The sequence below is a fragment of the Lagenorhynchus albirostris genome, chromosome 10, assembly GCF_949774975.1.
Source record: "Lagenorhynchus albirostris chromosome 10, mLagAlb1.1, whole genome shotgun sequence".
Taxonomy (NCBI): domain Eukaryota; kingdom Metazoa; phylum Chordata; class Mammalia; order Artiodactyla; family Delphinidae; genus Lagenorhynchus; species Lagenorhynchus albirostris.
The window spans coordinates 44,124,630-44,139,934 of NC_083104.1; the positions used below are offsets into that span (position 1 = coordinate 44,124,630).

Consider the following 15,305-nt stretch of genomic DNA (forward strand, 5'->3'; position numbering starts at 1 on the left):
TCATGGAAGAGGTGAATGTTTCAGTTTCAGTAGAAAGCTAAACAGTCTTCCACAGTGATTTTACCACTTTACACTCCTACAAGAGGTGTCCAAGAGTTCCAGTTTCTACATATCCTCACCAACCCCTGGTGTTGTCAGCCTTTGCTTGTAGCTATTCCAGTGAGTGTGTAGAGGTCTTGCACTGTGGTTTTGATTTTCCTTTCCTCAATGATTAGTGACTTTGAACACCTTTCCATAGGTGATCTGGCCATTGGAATATCTTCCTCAGTGCCCAAAGGAATGAGCTACTGCTATTCACAGTAACAGACTAACTTCAAACACATTATGTTGAGTTAAAGAAGCCAGACAAAAAGGAGAACATACTGTATGATTTTGCATTCTGTAACTTTGCTGAATTCAGTTATTAGTTCTAAGTTTTTTGGTCTTGTTGTTAAGGTTTTCTCTACGTAGCATCATATTATCTGCAAACAGTGACAGTTTTACTTCTTCTTTTACAGTTTGGATGCCTTTTATTTCTTTTTCTTGCCTAATTGCTGTGGTTAGGACTTCCAGTACTATGTTGAATAAGAGTGGCGGGAGTGGGCATCCTTGTCTTGTTCCTGAAGTTAGAGGAAAAGCTTTCAGCTTTTCAACATGCAGTATGATGTTAGTTGTTGGTTTGTCATATATGGGCTTTATTATGTTGATGTATGTTTCCTCTATACCACTCTATTGAGAGTTTTTAATCATAAATGAACGTTGAATTTTGTCAGGTGCCTTTTCTGCAGCTGTTGAGATGATCATATGATTTTTATCTTTCCTTTTGTTAATGTGGTGTATCACACTGATTGATTTGCAGAATATGAACCATCCTTGCATCTCTGGAATAAATCCCCTTGATCATGGTGTATGATAAGAGGGGATAATTTTTATAATTTTGTAGGAAGTTATTCTTTAAGCCTACAGAAGCATTGTGGTGAACATTGGGTCATGAAAAGCTGTTCATGAGCAAAGCCTGCCTTGGTACTTGTTGAAATAGCAGTTTATGTTCATTTTGGTGGAGAGACATCTCTTCCTAAAGATAGAAGCCCAACTTGGGAACATTTTTTGCTTGTTCATTCATTCCTGTTCCCCTTCTTCCTTCCTTCCATCTATCCTCCATCCATCCAATATTTTCTGTGTACTTAGGCTGATGAATACTGTGTTCTGGGTACTGTGCTAGCTTCTGGAGATGAATTGGTATTTTTTTTCCTTTTAAGCTGGGGGTGCAATGGCGTTTTATTTGTATGCTCCCATCTCTGATTTCCCAGGACTTTGAAACATTTCTGGCCAGGGCGTGAAAAAATATCTTTGCTTTCCTAGCTGGAGAGCATAGCTCTGCCTTTGGATATACACATGAGCTGAGGAAAGTTCCATAAGGCAGTGTTTTCTTAGCTTTACACTATAAGCTCCTCTCTGTCTGTGGTTAAGGCGTTTTGCCTGCCTGGGCTCATTTGTGCTGCCGCTTTGTCTGGTCTTTGGCACCAGAGGACTCCTGGAGGACCTGATGTAAAACATAGCCTTCCTCCCACCCCCACTAATTTAGACTTAATTAGAGAATAATCTTGCATGCTGAAATAGAAAAAAAAAAAAGAAGGTGGGGTACCGTAATAATCATAGTAATAATCTCTTATATTTGTATAGCTCTGTACCTATTCCAACCATTTTCACATTAATTTTCCCTATCACCCACCAGTAGAAAGGTAAGTGATAGATATTATCATTATCATTTTTTATTGTGGTAAAAGCCATATAACATGAGATATACCCTCTTCACAGAGTTTTAAGTGTACAGTATAATATTGCTAACTATAGGTCCAGTGTTGTACAGAAGGTCTCTAGAACTTTTTCACTCTATACCCATTGAACAGCAGTCCACTCTGTCCCTCTCCCCACAGCCTCGTCAGCCACCATTCTACTTCGTGTTTCTATAAGTCTGACTACTTTAGATACCTCATATAATTGGATTCATGCAGTATTTGTCCTTCTGTGACTGGATTATTTTTATCTGGCATAATGTCCTCGGTGCATTCATGTTGTATCATATGACAAGATTTTCGTCCTTTTTTTATGATTGAATAAAGTTCCATTGTATGTATATACCACATTTTCTTTATCCATTCATCCACTGATGGACACTTAGGTTGTTTCCACCTTTTGGCAGTTGTGAATAGGGCTACAATGAACATAGGAGCGCAGATATCTTTTTGAGATCCTGATTTCAATTCTCTTGGATAAATACACGGAAGTGGGATTGCTGGATCATATATGGTAGTTCTATTTCTAATTGTTTTGAGGAACTTCTGTAATAGGGGTGGGGTGGGTGCAGGGTCGTTAACGCCTGGCCGTTAACACAGGGCCCTTAGCAGTTCTGCTCCACCAGTGGTCAGCGTTGCTGTGGCCCATTTGCCTGGACTGAGGAGCCTGAGAGCCGGCTGGGTCCTGGGCACCTGGCTCCCTCAGTGGTGATGGCTGGGCAGGGTCTGGGGACCTGGCCCTGAGGGCACTGCCAACTGAGATCTGCCTCCTCAGCTGGGCCTGGGCACTGGCGGGAGGACCCAGATTGGATGTTGGATGAGTGCTTCCGGGCAGGGTGACTGGCCTGTGTAGAGACCCTCTCCTTTTAGCCAGGGCCTGGACCTTGGAGGGTGAAAGTTGAGCCTTGGGACCTTGAACAAGTAAAATGAGAGGTAATGATGTCGCTTTGCTTATGCATTTGTTAAGTGTTAAAAGCTGAAAGGAGGCATGGAGAAAGAACTCAATGCCTCCCCTTCCATTTCTTGTATAATTCTCAAGGCCATGACTTTTAAGAGTATTACACCTTTAGATAAAAAGTTGCAGGACTTCCCTGGTGGCACAGTGGTTAAGAATCCGCCTGCCAGTGCAGGGGGCAGGGGACACGGGTTCGAGCCCTGGTCTGGGAAGATCCCACATGCACGGAGCAACTAAGCCTGTGTGCCACAACTACTGAGCCTGCGAGCCGCAGCTACTGAGCCCACGTGCCACAACTACTGAAGCCCATGCGCCTAGAGCCCATGCTCTGCAACAAGAGAAGCCACCACAATGAGAAGCCCGCACACCACAACAAAGAGTAGCCCCCACTCGCCTCAACTAGAGAAAGACCGCATGCAGCAATGAAGACCCAATGCAACCATAAATGAATGAATGAATGAATGAATAAATAAATGTTGCAGAACAGGGAATAACCTTTGTTTTGATGGAGGTTTATAGGAACATTGTGACCTGACTGTGACCTGACTTACGCGGACAGCTGCAAGAACAAAGGGTCCCACACTAAGAAGTTTCCAACAACTAACCATGCCCCTCCCTCACTTTTTCTATAAAAGGGCTTTGCTGAAAGGCTTCAGGGAGTTCGGGGTTCTTAATGCATGAGCCACCCATCTCCTTGCATGCAATAAACCTTTTTCTGCTCTAGACTCTGACTTTTCAGTATTGTTTGGTCTCACTGTGTGTCGGGCACACGGACTTGCATTTGGTAACACTCCCATACTGTTTTCTGTAGTGGTTGCACCATTTAGGAGGTAGATATTATTAATGCACACAGGAAATCCCATTGCAATTACCAGCTAGACACACTACCCCACTAACTTCTGACATTTATGGAGCCTCAACAGATAGAATTAGCCAGGCAGTCCCAGAATTCTCTTGGGATGGGGACATTCCCATTAACTCTTAGCATCCTTGTTCACCAGCACTTCCAAAGAGCTGGCCTGGGAGCTGGAAATTTAGGGAGATAGTAGGTCGTTGGTGGCCCTCTCACCAACAGGAGGGAGAGAAGGAGTAAAAGGAGTAAATAGCAACTGACCTCATGTTGCAATGTGAGATTCTTATTTCAAAATAAAGATTTCAGTCATTTCCTGTTAATCTTTTTATTATTTATCATGTAGCAATGGAGTTTGCAGAAATGAGATGATGTCATATGAGGACCAGGCTTGAAGAGAAATGGAGAAATGATTCCTGGCTTGGTATATGATTTTAATACCAGGTTGGCTTGGAGCAGGTGTTATCAAAGGAGAGCCATGGCTGTAGGTGGAAAGTGGGAGTGTGGGGGGCTACTGAGGATCTCCTGCTACTCAGACTGAGAGAGCACTTGGAGACCTGAGTGGGCTAGAGCTGTCTGAGACAGCATAAAACTGGGTGGTGGTTGGATTTAAAAAGCACGTTGATGTTCACTATAGCAGGAAAGAACCCTTGAATGGGGCAGTGTGGAAGACTGGAAACGTGGCTTGGGATAAAGGCTTGACTTGGAAGGTGAATTGACAAGCATCTGTCTAGAATGAAGGCAGATGTAGAGAAGACATTTGAAAGACTCTCAAGGCTTATGGCAGAGAAAATGAGACTCTATATTGAAGGTTCTAACACAATGCTTTGTATGTAGTAGGGCTTCAACATATATTGGCTCCTCAAAAGATGTTGGGTAGTAAAAATCGAATGAGTCCAAATAAACACAGGGCAATTCTAGGGGAACATTTGTATAATGAGTAGAGGGATCTTTGCAATAAGGTGGCTAATGGCTTCATTATAAAAAAAATTCTGGACACCCTGGTAGAAGTAGGGGTGCGGAGACCCAGAGTTCCTCTGCATGGCTATTTGTTATTTGATTTTCCCCTCAGTGAACTCATGAATCACCTTCTTGGAACTCCCTTGGTTTCATGTCACACAGGTTTAAAAAACACTAGATTAAATGATCTCTAAAGCCAGTTCTAACTCTGAGTCAATGATTTGTATTATTAGCAAATTTCTTCATAAATTATCCTGTGTCTTATCTCTCCTTGGTTTGCTTTAGCACCTATGGTTTAGAGGTATAGATACCTGTATAGGTTTGGATGTCAGGGATTGTGTAACGGCCGTTCCACAGCCTTTTCTTGCAGAAGACTGTCCTTGGTCAGCAACTTCAGCGAGAACTATTCCCAGCAAGGCCTTGGTATGGATGTGAACCAATTGCTTTTTTCTCAGAGGTCTTTGAGGAGAACTATGGTATATGGCAAACATGGCCATGGTTACTCCCCTCCCCATATTTACAGTGTGACTTGGCAATTCCTTTCATCAGGATGTGGAGTTTATTTCCTTATGCTCTGAGTCTGAGATGGCTCTGTAATTTAATTTGACCAATGGAATGTGGTGGCACTGACATGGTGCCTGTTTTGAGTATGATCAGCCATCATGTGACAACTCAGGTTAGAGAATGGAGATCATGTTGAATAGAGACAAGCCAGCTTAGCTGATGCCGTCCTTGGTCAGTTAGTTCCCAGCTGACCTGGCACCTGTCGGCAGAGGCATGAGTGAGTTGAGACCAGAAGAACCATCCATCTGAGCCCAGTTCAGATGGTCAAAACAAAGCATCATGAGCTAAATAAATTGTTGTCATTTTAAGTCACTACATTTTGGATGATTCGTTAACATAGCAAAAGTTAACAGATAAAACCCATAGAATGTACAAAGCCAAGAGTAAACCCTAATGTAAACTACGCACTTCGGGTGATTATGATTTGTGTTGTAGGTTCATCAGTTGTAACAAACCCATCACTTTGGTTTATGCATGTGTGGGGGCAGGGAGTATATGGGATATCACTGTACCTTCCTCTCAGTTTTGCTGTAAATCTATAACCGCTCTAAAAGAAAAAGTCTTTTTTTTTTTTTAAGTTAACAGATATAAAGAGTTGATCAAGAAAGTGACCAACAGAATCTCCAGAATCTTAGTGCAGTTGCCTTGGAGGCTCAGTATGACCCTTTATGGCAGAGAATGCTTTGTGCTCTGTAAACTATTTCATTTTCTTCCTGGCCATATAGGAATACTAAATCTCCAAGCCTACTTCCAAATGTCATGTGAGCAGAAGTAATGAGTGTCATTTCTGAGCTGGAGTGATTGAGTGTTCAGTATACATTACTCAGACTCTTTCTTTACTTCATTTGCCAGCTGGATGAAACCAGAGTGACATCAGAGACCATGATGGTGGAGCTTCGAGATGGAATCAGGCTGCTTTGAACAGGGTACCTCATCTGTATCCATCTTTGAGGTAAGTTATTTATGGTATTTGAAGCTACTGAGATTTGGAATTGTTTGTTACAGCAGCTGGCATTGATTACCCTAACTAATACCTAGTTAGAGACAAGGCACAATTAATGCCTTAGGGCTCTGAGGGAGTTTATTTCCAAGAGATTCAATTTATTTATTATTTATTGTAAATACATTTAAAAATTAGATAATTCACATGCTTCAAAATTAAAAAGATATAATAAGATTTGGAACGAAAAAAAATCTCCTCATCTATCCTCTAGCCATTGAATCTTTTCTTTCAAGGCAATGTTAGATATTTCCTTTGTTTCCTTCAGAGATATTTTGTGCATGTGCAAATAAGTGAATATATATATTCCAAATGTATAATACATATATATATACATATATATATATGTATTTTGCAAATGGTAGCATATTTTACATACTGTTGTTTCCTTACTTAAACAAAAATTAACACTAATGGAGAACTTTCCTTATAGTACATAAACAGCTTCTTTTTCCCCCCAACTGTGTACTATTACATTGATATTACATTATATTTATATTATAATTATATTATAATTATTATAATTATATTATAATTATTATAATTATATTATAATTAATTTAACCACCTCCAAGTTGGTTACCATTTAGCTTGTTTGCAGGCTAAATGCTGCAATGACCCCATCCTTATATATATGCCATTGCTCACAAAAATGTGAGTTTACGTTAAAGAAAAATGACCAGAATTGGAATCATTTGTATTATTGAAGGAGGTTTCCAAATTTCCTTTATAGAAATTTTACACTTTATGCTTCTATCAGCAGTATATGAAAGTGCCTATTTTTCTACACCCTCTCCAACACAATATGATAATCAGTGTTTTGATCTTTCATGAGCTGATAACTCCTCTATTAGGAGCACACTGTGAATCTTTCCATATGTTTGAGTTGTTGGTTTTCTTTTGGTGAACTGTCTTTGTCATTTGCCCATTTTTATATGCTATTGGGTTGTTGGTCTTTTTCCGTTACTTTGAGTTGTTGCAATAGATGAGGTTCATGTTGAGAGGTAGAGGGAATCTGCCCTCAACTGAGCACATAACTCAGAGAGCTCAGCCAGGAAAGTAACCATTGCCAATACATCTGGTCATGAGGAGAACAAAGGAAACTCTCTCTTTGTTCAAGGTCACATCCATAGGACCTACCATGAGTCCTGGCACACAAGAAGCGCTTAATAAATATTTACTGAATTTCTTACTAGCAAATGAATGATTGCCAAATGCTGGAGCTTGGAGCTTTGGGTTTTCTTTTCTTTTCTTTTTCTTTTTTTTTTTTTGCGATGCTGAATTCCTTCCAGGACTTGGTTTCTGCCTCTGCAAATGGTTCCACGGCAGAGTCTTGGGTGTTGGTAGTGTAGGCATTAAGTATTCTTCTGCTACATCAGCTGGAGGAGAATGCCAAAGGATGCTTAAGGAAGGCCCAAAGATCCTCCACACAGTCCCAGGGCTCTGGGATTCCATGTAGAGCTAAATGGTGACATGTATGGTGTCTGAGATGTCTCTCAATTCCCACTTAGTCCTTCATGTTACTGGAGCAGAATGGAGTGAAACGGGAGGTACAGGCAAACTTTATCCCCTGAGCCTGTTCTCCTGTGAACTCCAGTGCCTTTTTTCTCTTCCCCAACATCAAAACCACTTCTAGGAAAGGTTTCACTATTGGTAACCTTGATTTGGGTTTCTCCAGCTGACTCTGAGACAAGGATTCCTGTATAAGCTATTCATTTGGAAAGTGAAATGGGCAGAAGGAAAAGTGAATCAAGGAAGGAGAGGAAGCCAATGTAGAATGCATGGCACTCTAGCTACTGCTTTGGGCAACTGGCTTTTAACCCCATGGGAGAGGCTTGGGAAGCCACAGTAGACCCATGTCTCAGAGCTATCCCACCCAAGGGGTGAGAAAGCAGAGGTGTTTATACCCTAACTCCAGCCAGTCATCGCTTTTGACCTGCTGTGGAGTTTGCAAAGTAGCGGCAAAACAGGGGCAAGGGAAGGCCCTCTGGCAAAGAGATGCCAGCATTGGCAGCAGAGAGACAGGCCAATGGGTACTCCAGGTGGTTGGGGTGAGGGGTGTGGGCAGGGCACTGAAATCTTCTGCTCCAGCCATTTCTCCTGTAGCCTTGTGTCCAATCTGACCCACCCCATTCCTCCAACCCGTTTTCCTCCCAACAGCCAGAGTGACCTTTCTAAAATGAAAATCTGATCCATTCACTTTCCTATACTTAAGATGAAGCACCAACCCTTTAGCAAGGCTCACAGGGTCCTGGGTGATCCAGCTCTCTAGGCTAGTGGCTCACACCTGCCCCCTAGCCCTGCAGGTTTCAAACTGGATGCATCTGTGGCCCCCATTCACCCCTTGCCCACCTGCCCGGCAGTGCTCCCTGCTGCACTGGCCTGTCTGGCACTCACCTCGTCAACTTGTGATTGTCTGCCCACCTTGTCTGGTCTCTGGGCTGCTCCAGCTGCTGTGAGCACCTCCAGGGCCAGGTAGGCCCATGTGGCTTCTGTATGCACAGCCCCAGGTGCCTGGTGTGCTACAGGCCCTCAAGTGCTACTGTAGAATGGATACGTGAATTTAATTGATGGAAAGAAAAACATCAGAGCAGGTAAGAGAAGATTTTGAGGGAAAGGGAACAAATAGGTATTTGCTAAGCACCTACTGTTACCAAACCAAAGTTGGGTTCTCTTGCCTGCATGCAGTAAAGCCAATCTACTGACAGCGGGTTGTGGTGAAGGAAAGTGCAGTGTTTACTGCAGGGCACTGAGCAAGGAGTCCAGGTAGCTAGTGTCCCAAAGACCCAAACTCCCTGAAGGCTTTCAGGGAAAGGTTTTTAAAGACAGGGTGAGGGAGGGAGGTTGCAGTATGTGTGATCAGATCGTGGATGTTCTCCTGATTGGTTAGTGGTGAGGTAATCAGGAGTCAACATCATCAACCTCTGGTTCCAACCGGTCTAGGGTCTATGTGCTTGTGGTCAGCATACAGTTAACTTCTTCCACCTGATGGGGGTTTCAGTATCTGCAAAACAGCTCAAAGGACATGGCTCAGAATATTACCTATAGTCCTTGAGGAGGAACTAAAGGTCCCTGACTTTGTTTAATGCCTAAACTATTATTATTTTGTCTTGCTTGACTGTTTTCCTTTCTTTCTGCATGTTCTCACTTCTGATTAAATTTACTCTTTGGAACTCAGGGAAGGCCTAGGAGGCTAAAGTTTTTCTACAGACAAGAAGTGGAGGACATAGGGAGGGGGTCTATACCTGGAAGGTCCCAAAGGGAACAAATAGGTATCTGCTAAGCACCTACAAGGAACAGGGAGTTTTGCTATCATTACTTTGTTTAATCCTCATGATGATCCTCTTAGTATTCCCACTAGAAAAGCAAGAAAACTTAGGCAAAGAGGAGTTAAATGACTCTTCCGGAGTCATACAGATGGTGAGTCCTGTAACCAGTTGCAAATGTTAATGTCATTGATGGGAAAGCCCATGCACTTTTTTGAGACACCACTTTGCTTGTAATTATCCACTCTCTTTGTACACTGTAAGGTCAGTCCTATAGATGGGAATCTTTACTCCTCTCGGTCAGGATGCCTATCCCCTCTCTGGGGCATTAAGGCCACACTGAGATAAGGGCAGCGGAGGCACAAGGAAACCTCGGCCTGCCCCTCCTCCTCACCTCGCCGTCTTCCCTGGAGTTGCTGGCAATGCTTGGAGCCTCTCATAGTTCTGAACATCAGCATTTCTGTTATCACACGTTATCAGCGGCAGGTGTCCCTGGGACAGAGTGCTTATTGGAATCTTCCAGAAACCTCTTATCAAGTATCCCACACCAGAGAGGTCCCGGGCCTCCGGAAACAAGGCCCTTCCCATCAGCCTGAGATGGAATTAACCTCCCATAGGACCCTGTGCAGCCTTGATGAACCAATCACAATTGGTTCCACTTTGAGTTTCCATGGACTTTATTTTGTTTTTCCTCCAGCTCTTGCGGCTGTTGCATTAGGCACCAGCTCCACAAGTTGCTTAGAAACTGCTTTGTGTCAGCGGGCTCGTCCAGGTTCCCATGTGCAGGCAGAGTGATGAGCACCACTGTTTTTTTTTTTTTAAATACAGACATATAATTAAGAAAAATGTTCTGATGTCTGCGAAGTCTGGCTGGCAATGAACAGCCAGTGAGAAAGGCCTCAAGGTGGAACAGCTGGGGATTTCAATGAGAAAATGAAAAAATACCTCCATTCAGTCCTCTCTCTGTAAACTTAGTGTCAGTGCCAATTTTAGGTGACTCACTTTTTTATTTTTTTTTCCTCAACTCTTTTCTTCTCTGGTTCTGCCCAGTCCTTCAGAACTAAAGATGTTACTTAAGGGGTAGATACTTCAACTCCATGTGTTACTATTCTGAACACGACAAAAGAAGAGAAAAGAATATGCAGATGGCAGTGGACATCTGTTACGCTTGTCAGCCAGCCTCCCTGTACCCTTCTTCTGCTAACAGCACTTTGATTTTGCTTTGGGATGCCACTGCTCCCCTACTCAAGGCCACAAGGTTTGTGAGAGTGACTCCACCCAGCTGCAGGGAGCAGACACAAGACTCAGGCCAGGCCTGGGGGGCTGGTTCAGGGCTGGCAATGACCCTGGAAGCATCCATCCTGGGACTTGGTTGAACCTCTGGGCAAGGTGGTATTTTCTTTCTGCTGGAGTCACAAGCCTGGGAGGGTAGATGCCTGTTCTGCTGGTGGTCTTCATTGTTACCACATGGGGAAGACCCACTGAGAGTGCCGCCAAAATAGAGGATGAAGTTAAGAGATGGAGACCACGTTGTTGGGGCCATTGGATCCGGCCTTTTCAGTGAAGTGAGTCCACAGATTTCTTCTCTCCTCCTTTGTTTTTGCTTTAGCCAGTTTGAATTGGGCTTTTATCATTGGCAGCTGAAATAATCCTGGAAAGTAATTGTGCCGGTCCCTTACTCCTTCCACCAAAGATCTGCTCCCCGCCTTCCAAATAGAAGCAGGACAGAGGACTTTGCCTTGTGGGGGTCCCATTAAGGTCTTGATACCTATTGGCGCAGGTATTTCTCCTCCACAGCGACAGTGGGTGAAGGGGAGTTGGGGCGTGTGCTCAACAACCCAGAGCAGGGGAAAGAAGTCTTGGAACTCTCTTGGAAGTCAGTAGAAATGTGTATTACAGTGCTGGGATGTGGGCTGAAGAGAAACACCAGACATGGGCTCTTGACTCCAGGAACTTTGGTTTTGAGAAAGGGCGATGGATGCATGTGTAGGTGAAGCTACAGGCACAGGGTAAACCCTGCAGGGAGACGTAGACAGTCAGGGTTGCAGGAGTTCACGAAGGGCAGAGTGGCTGGTGGAGAGGCAGGTTTCTTAAAGCTGTTGGGTCGGGGGGTGAGAGTGGTCAGTAGAGGGGAAGGCAGAGGGACAGGGTCAGCAAAACTCTGACAAACTCCACTTCTGGGTCAGAGGATCCTCCTGTGGTCCTCCAGTTCCCCTCCTTTTCACACTCCTTCCCTTTCTCTGTCCCCCAGAACTCTCACAGAGCAGGGGAGAGGTGGGAGGGTGTGGCCATGGGGAATCATCCTGTCCACTCCTCCACCCCTGGGAGTCCAGCACAGGATGAGTGGGCTTTGAATTACATCAGGGCGGAAGTAGGTTAGACCGAAGGAAGAACCGAGCAGGAATCCTAGAATGGCCCGCATCGGTTGCCAAGGCAACATGCTGACTCTTTCCCTGGAGGAATTTTAAAATAGGTCACACGTTCCTTTTTATGGGAGGTTGGGAGTCCTGCCAGGAATGATGATGGGACGCTGCAAAGGACTCAGCATGAGAGGTCAAATTCTGTCAAATTACAGAGTTCATTTATAGAAATCTGTACAAAAGGACAACTCTCTGTTAACGGCAGGGCTGCTCTCATGGGCGACCCGTTTGCACAGCCTGGGAAGGAGATGTGGCGGTCCAAGGGGCCTGTGTGGTTATGGTTTCTTGACATGCCCCCTCTAGGGATTTAAGCACCTAGGTGTCACCTGGGTGGATCCACCCTTCCTTCACAGCACATGTGGGTGCCTCTTCATGTCTTGCCTTCCAGTACTGGAGTGGAGTCCCCTCAAGCATCCCTCCTTACTGCCTCCTTAGAGCTTTGGATCCAGGTTGGACTCCCTGATCTGCCTCTTACTACCCAGGAGATGCAGTCAGTCTACTAAACCTTTTGGAGCCTCGATTCTTAATCTGTAAAAATTAGGGAGCAGGTCACCCACCACGGATGCACTGGGCAGAGGAGGAGATGAAACAGTGCCAAGAAATGGCCCAGGCCTGTATCTCTCACAGAGCAGACATGTAGACAGTATCAGCTTCCTTTTAAAGTTGTGTTTTCTTCTCTTTTAGAGGGAATTACTGAGTTTAGGGCAGTCACACCTCTTGAGAATCTGGTCCCAGCTTGGGTGTCCCTGAGGCAAGATGCCTTCCCTGAAGCTGTACCTCATGCAAAGCTCACCTCATGCTCTCTCCTGGCCTCCTTTATTCTCCTTTCTAACTTGTACTTACTTGTTTATGGTCATTTGATGAACGTCTGCCCCACAGTAAGAATCTGAAGGCAGGGACCTTGTCTGCTATATTCTCTACTGTATTCCTAGTGCCTGGCATGTGGCAAAGGTTCAGTAAATGTTTGTTGAATGAACAAATGAGTGATCACAAACCCCGCTTGGTAGTTGCATATGTCTTTGCTTAATAAGACACAGGGGAAATGAAGACATCACTCTCTAATAAATGTAGTTTCTGTGGGAGGAAGAGTCTTTGCAAACATGAGCCCATGTGATGTATAGAAATAATTAAATGGGCCCTTGGTGGTGAGAACGTGAGTAACTCCTAGAGTTGCATGGTCTGGTTAAATTTTACTTTTGTTTGCTCTGGTTTAATGCAGCAGCGTTTGCAATCTGCATCTGTTGCTTCCACCTGGTGAATTCCATGGACTAGATCACATCTATGTCACTTTAGGTTCTTGGCAGAGGTATTTCAGCTAAAAATCCATCCCTAATTGTTGCCCCTCAGATACCTGTCAGTGTGTTCTGTCTTCCTTCCTACAGGCTGTGGGTAGGGTTGTCCCCTGTGCCATTTTGCTTCTGCTTCCTTGGGGCCGGGCACAGTAATAGCTGCCTCACAGCCTCAGTGCATGTGTGTGTGCGCACACAATTGTAGGCATATGTGAAGGCACTGGGCAGACAGGGCTAGGAGGGGGATCTCCTGGGGAGCAAAGAAGCCACTCCAGGGGAAATGAGGGCTGGAACCGGAGTCAGGTGGATCAAGAAGAATACACAGAATAGGTCACTGAAGGGTCCTCTTGCCATGAAGTAGGTGATAAACTAAACAGAAAAAGTCAGAGGGGAGCAAGGAAACATTGGTGAGAGAATCAGAGATGGGGGATGGGAAAGACAGTGACTGATTTCTATCCTGCAATACATGGAGGCTCAGGGTAAGTGGGGTCTCTAACTAGTTCCTGTGGCTCTCTTCATCATTCCAACTGGAGATAAGCTTTTTCATCTCTACAAACCACAGACCACATCAAAGTCTCCTTTATATTGGCAGGACTGACACAGGGGTGCCTGGGAAAGGTTTGTTGGGTGAATGACACCTAGTAACCCTCCCAGAATTCCTTCAGTGATGGAGAAAGAGATGGCATTGGAGATGGGTAACTGTCCACTCTCCACTTCCATAGGAGATATTGAGCTGGAAAGAGGTTGCCCAGGTAAAGAGTATTTCCTAACTTGCCTTGTACGTGAGTGTAGTCATGTGACTTGTTCTCACCAGTAGAATGTGAGAAGTGATGTTTGTTGCTACTGGACCATGTGCGCCCTCTCCACACTTGTTCCCCTTCTGCCAATTGGATATATGTGATACCAAGGCCTGAGGGAATGAAGCCGGTGGAAAAGTTCCTACTGTCTGAATGACCATGAGGAGGGGAGCAACCTGCAGACTTGAGTGCCCTTCTGGGTACATGAGCAAGACAAACTTTCACCCTGTCAGAATACTACATGTGTAGATCTCTTTATCACAGCAGCTTGGTCTGCTCTGAATAATACAGAATACTCCCAGTCTGAGCCAGTGGAGTGGCAGGGAAGAGAAGGTGGTCCCCAAATCTGTGTACATATATTGTGGCACACACTTGTTCATGATCAGACTCTGCAGCTGAATCTCCAAAATCATTCAGATAATCTTTAGCTGGGTTCAAGATGGTCATCCTTTTTGAATAGGTAATCCAGTCACAAGGTCCAAAAAGCAGAATGTTATGAAAAGATATATAGTGGTCACTGTCAACCTTGCCCTATCTATCCTATATTCTATGCCTCCCCTAACACACCAGCGGGTCACCATTTTTATTAGTTCCTTGTGTATTCTTCTAGAGTTTATGTAAATGTAAATTTTATCTATGTTTACATAAATAAATATATTTAATAGGTAAGTGTAAACATATATATACAGACGTGCCTCATTTTATATTCTTTGTTTAACAATAAATCTCAGACACCTTTCCATATCAGTACATAGCAGTACACGGCTTCTTCATTTTTTTTCACAGTTATGCAGTATTCCATTAAAGGGCTTTACCATAATTAATTTAGCCTGTACCTTCTTGAAGGATGCTTGAGTTGTTTCCACTCTTGTTGTTGCAGACAGTGCAGCAAAGAATAATCTTTCCATGAGTGCAGGAATATCAGGACACATTTCTAAAAGTAGGGTTATTTGGTCAAGAGGTAAATGTATTTATTGATACAGTTTTCATGGATATCTGCTCCTGCCCTTTGAATCTGGTTTCAGGAGGGTCCAGGGCACATTCAGACTAGTGCTTGGGATTTCATTTCTCTAGAGGCTGCTGCCACCAGTCAAAGCACTCAGTTGAACAAAGAGCACGTGACCAGAGCTCAGTCTCGGTTGCAGTATCTTAGAACATTGCAAAGTAGGAGCTATGGTCTTTCCAGATTCCTAGAGTCTCTGCTAGCCAGAGGTGGTGTATCTGTGGTCTGTTCTCCTGTAACACGGTGCCCATGAGATCTGAGTTGTCATTCCCCATGGCAGTAGAGGCTCTCTGACTGCCGTGGGTTGGTGGTGACACTCAAGGGAAGTTATGATTATGACAGAGCTGCAGAAACTGTGTGGTTCAGAACTGGGGCTCTGAATCAGACCATTTGGGTTTGGATTTTTAGCTTCATCTTTTCTTAACT

At 44.1% G+C, this 15,305-nt stretch overlaps 1 long non-coding RNA gene across 1 annotated transcript in view; it reads left to right on the forward strand.

Moving 5' to 3' along the window:
* The first annotated feature begins 4,820 nt into the window (after positions 1–4,820).
* Positions 4,821–15,305, forward strand: part of LOC132527113 (uncharacterized) — a 110,180-nt gene continuing 99,695 nt past the window's right edge. Inside the window, exons 1-2 of the long non-coding RNA XR_009542858.1 lie at positions 4,821–4,963; positions 5,957–6,070. This is a non-coding gene — a long non-coding RNA (uncharacterized LOC132527113). The remainder of the gene's footprint in view (positions 4,964–5,956; positions 6,071–15,305) is intronic.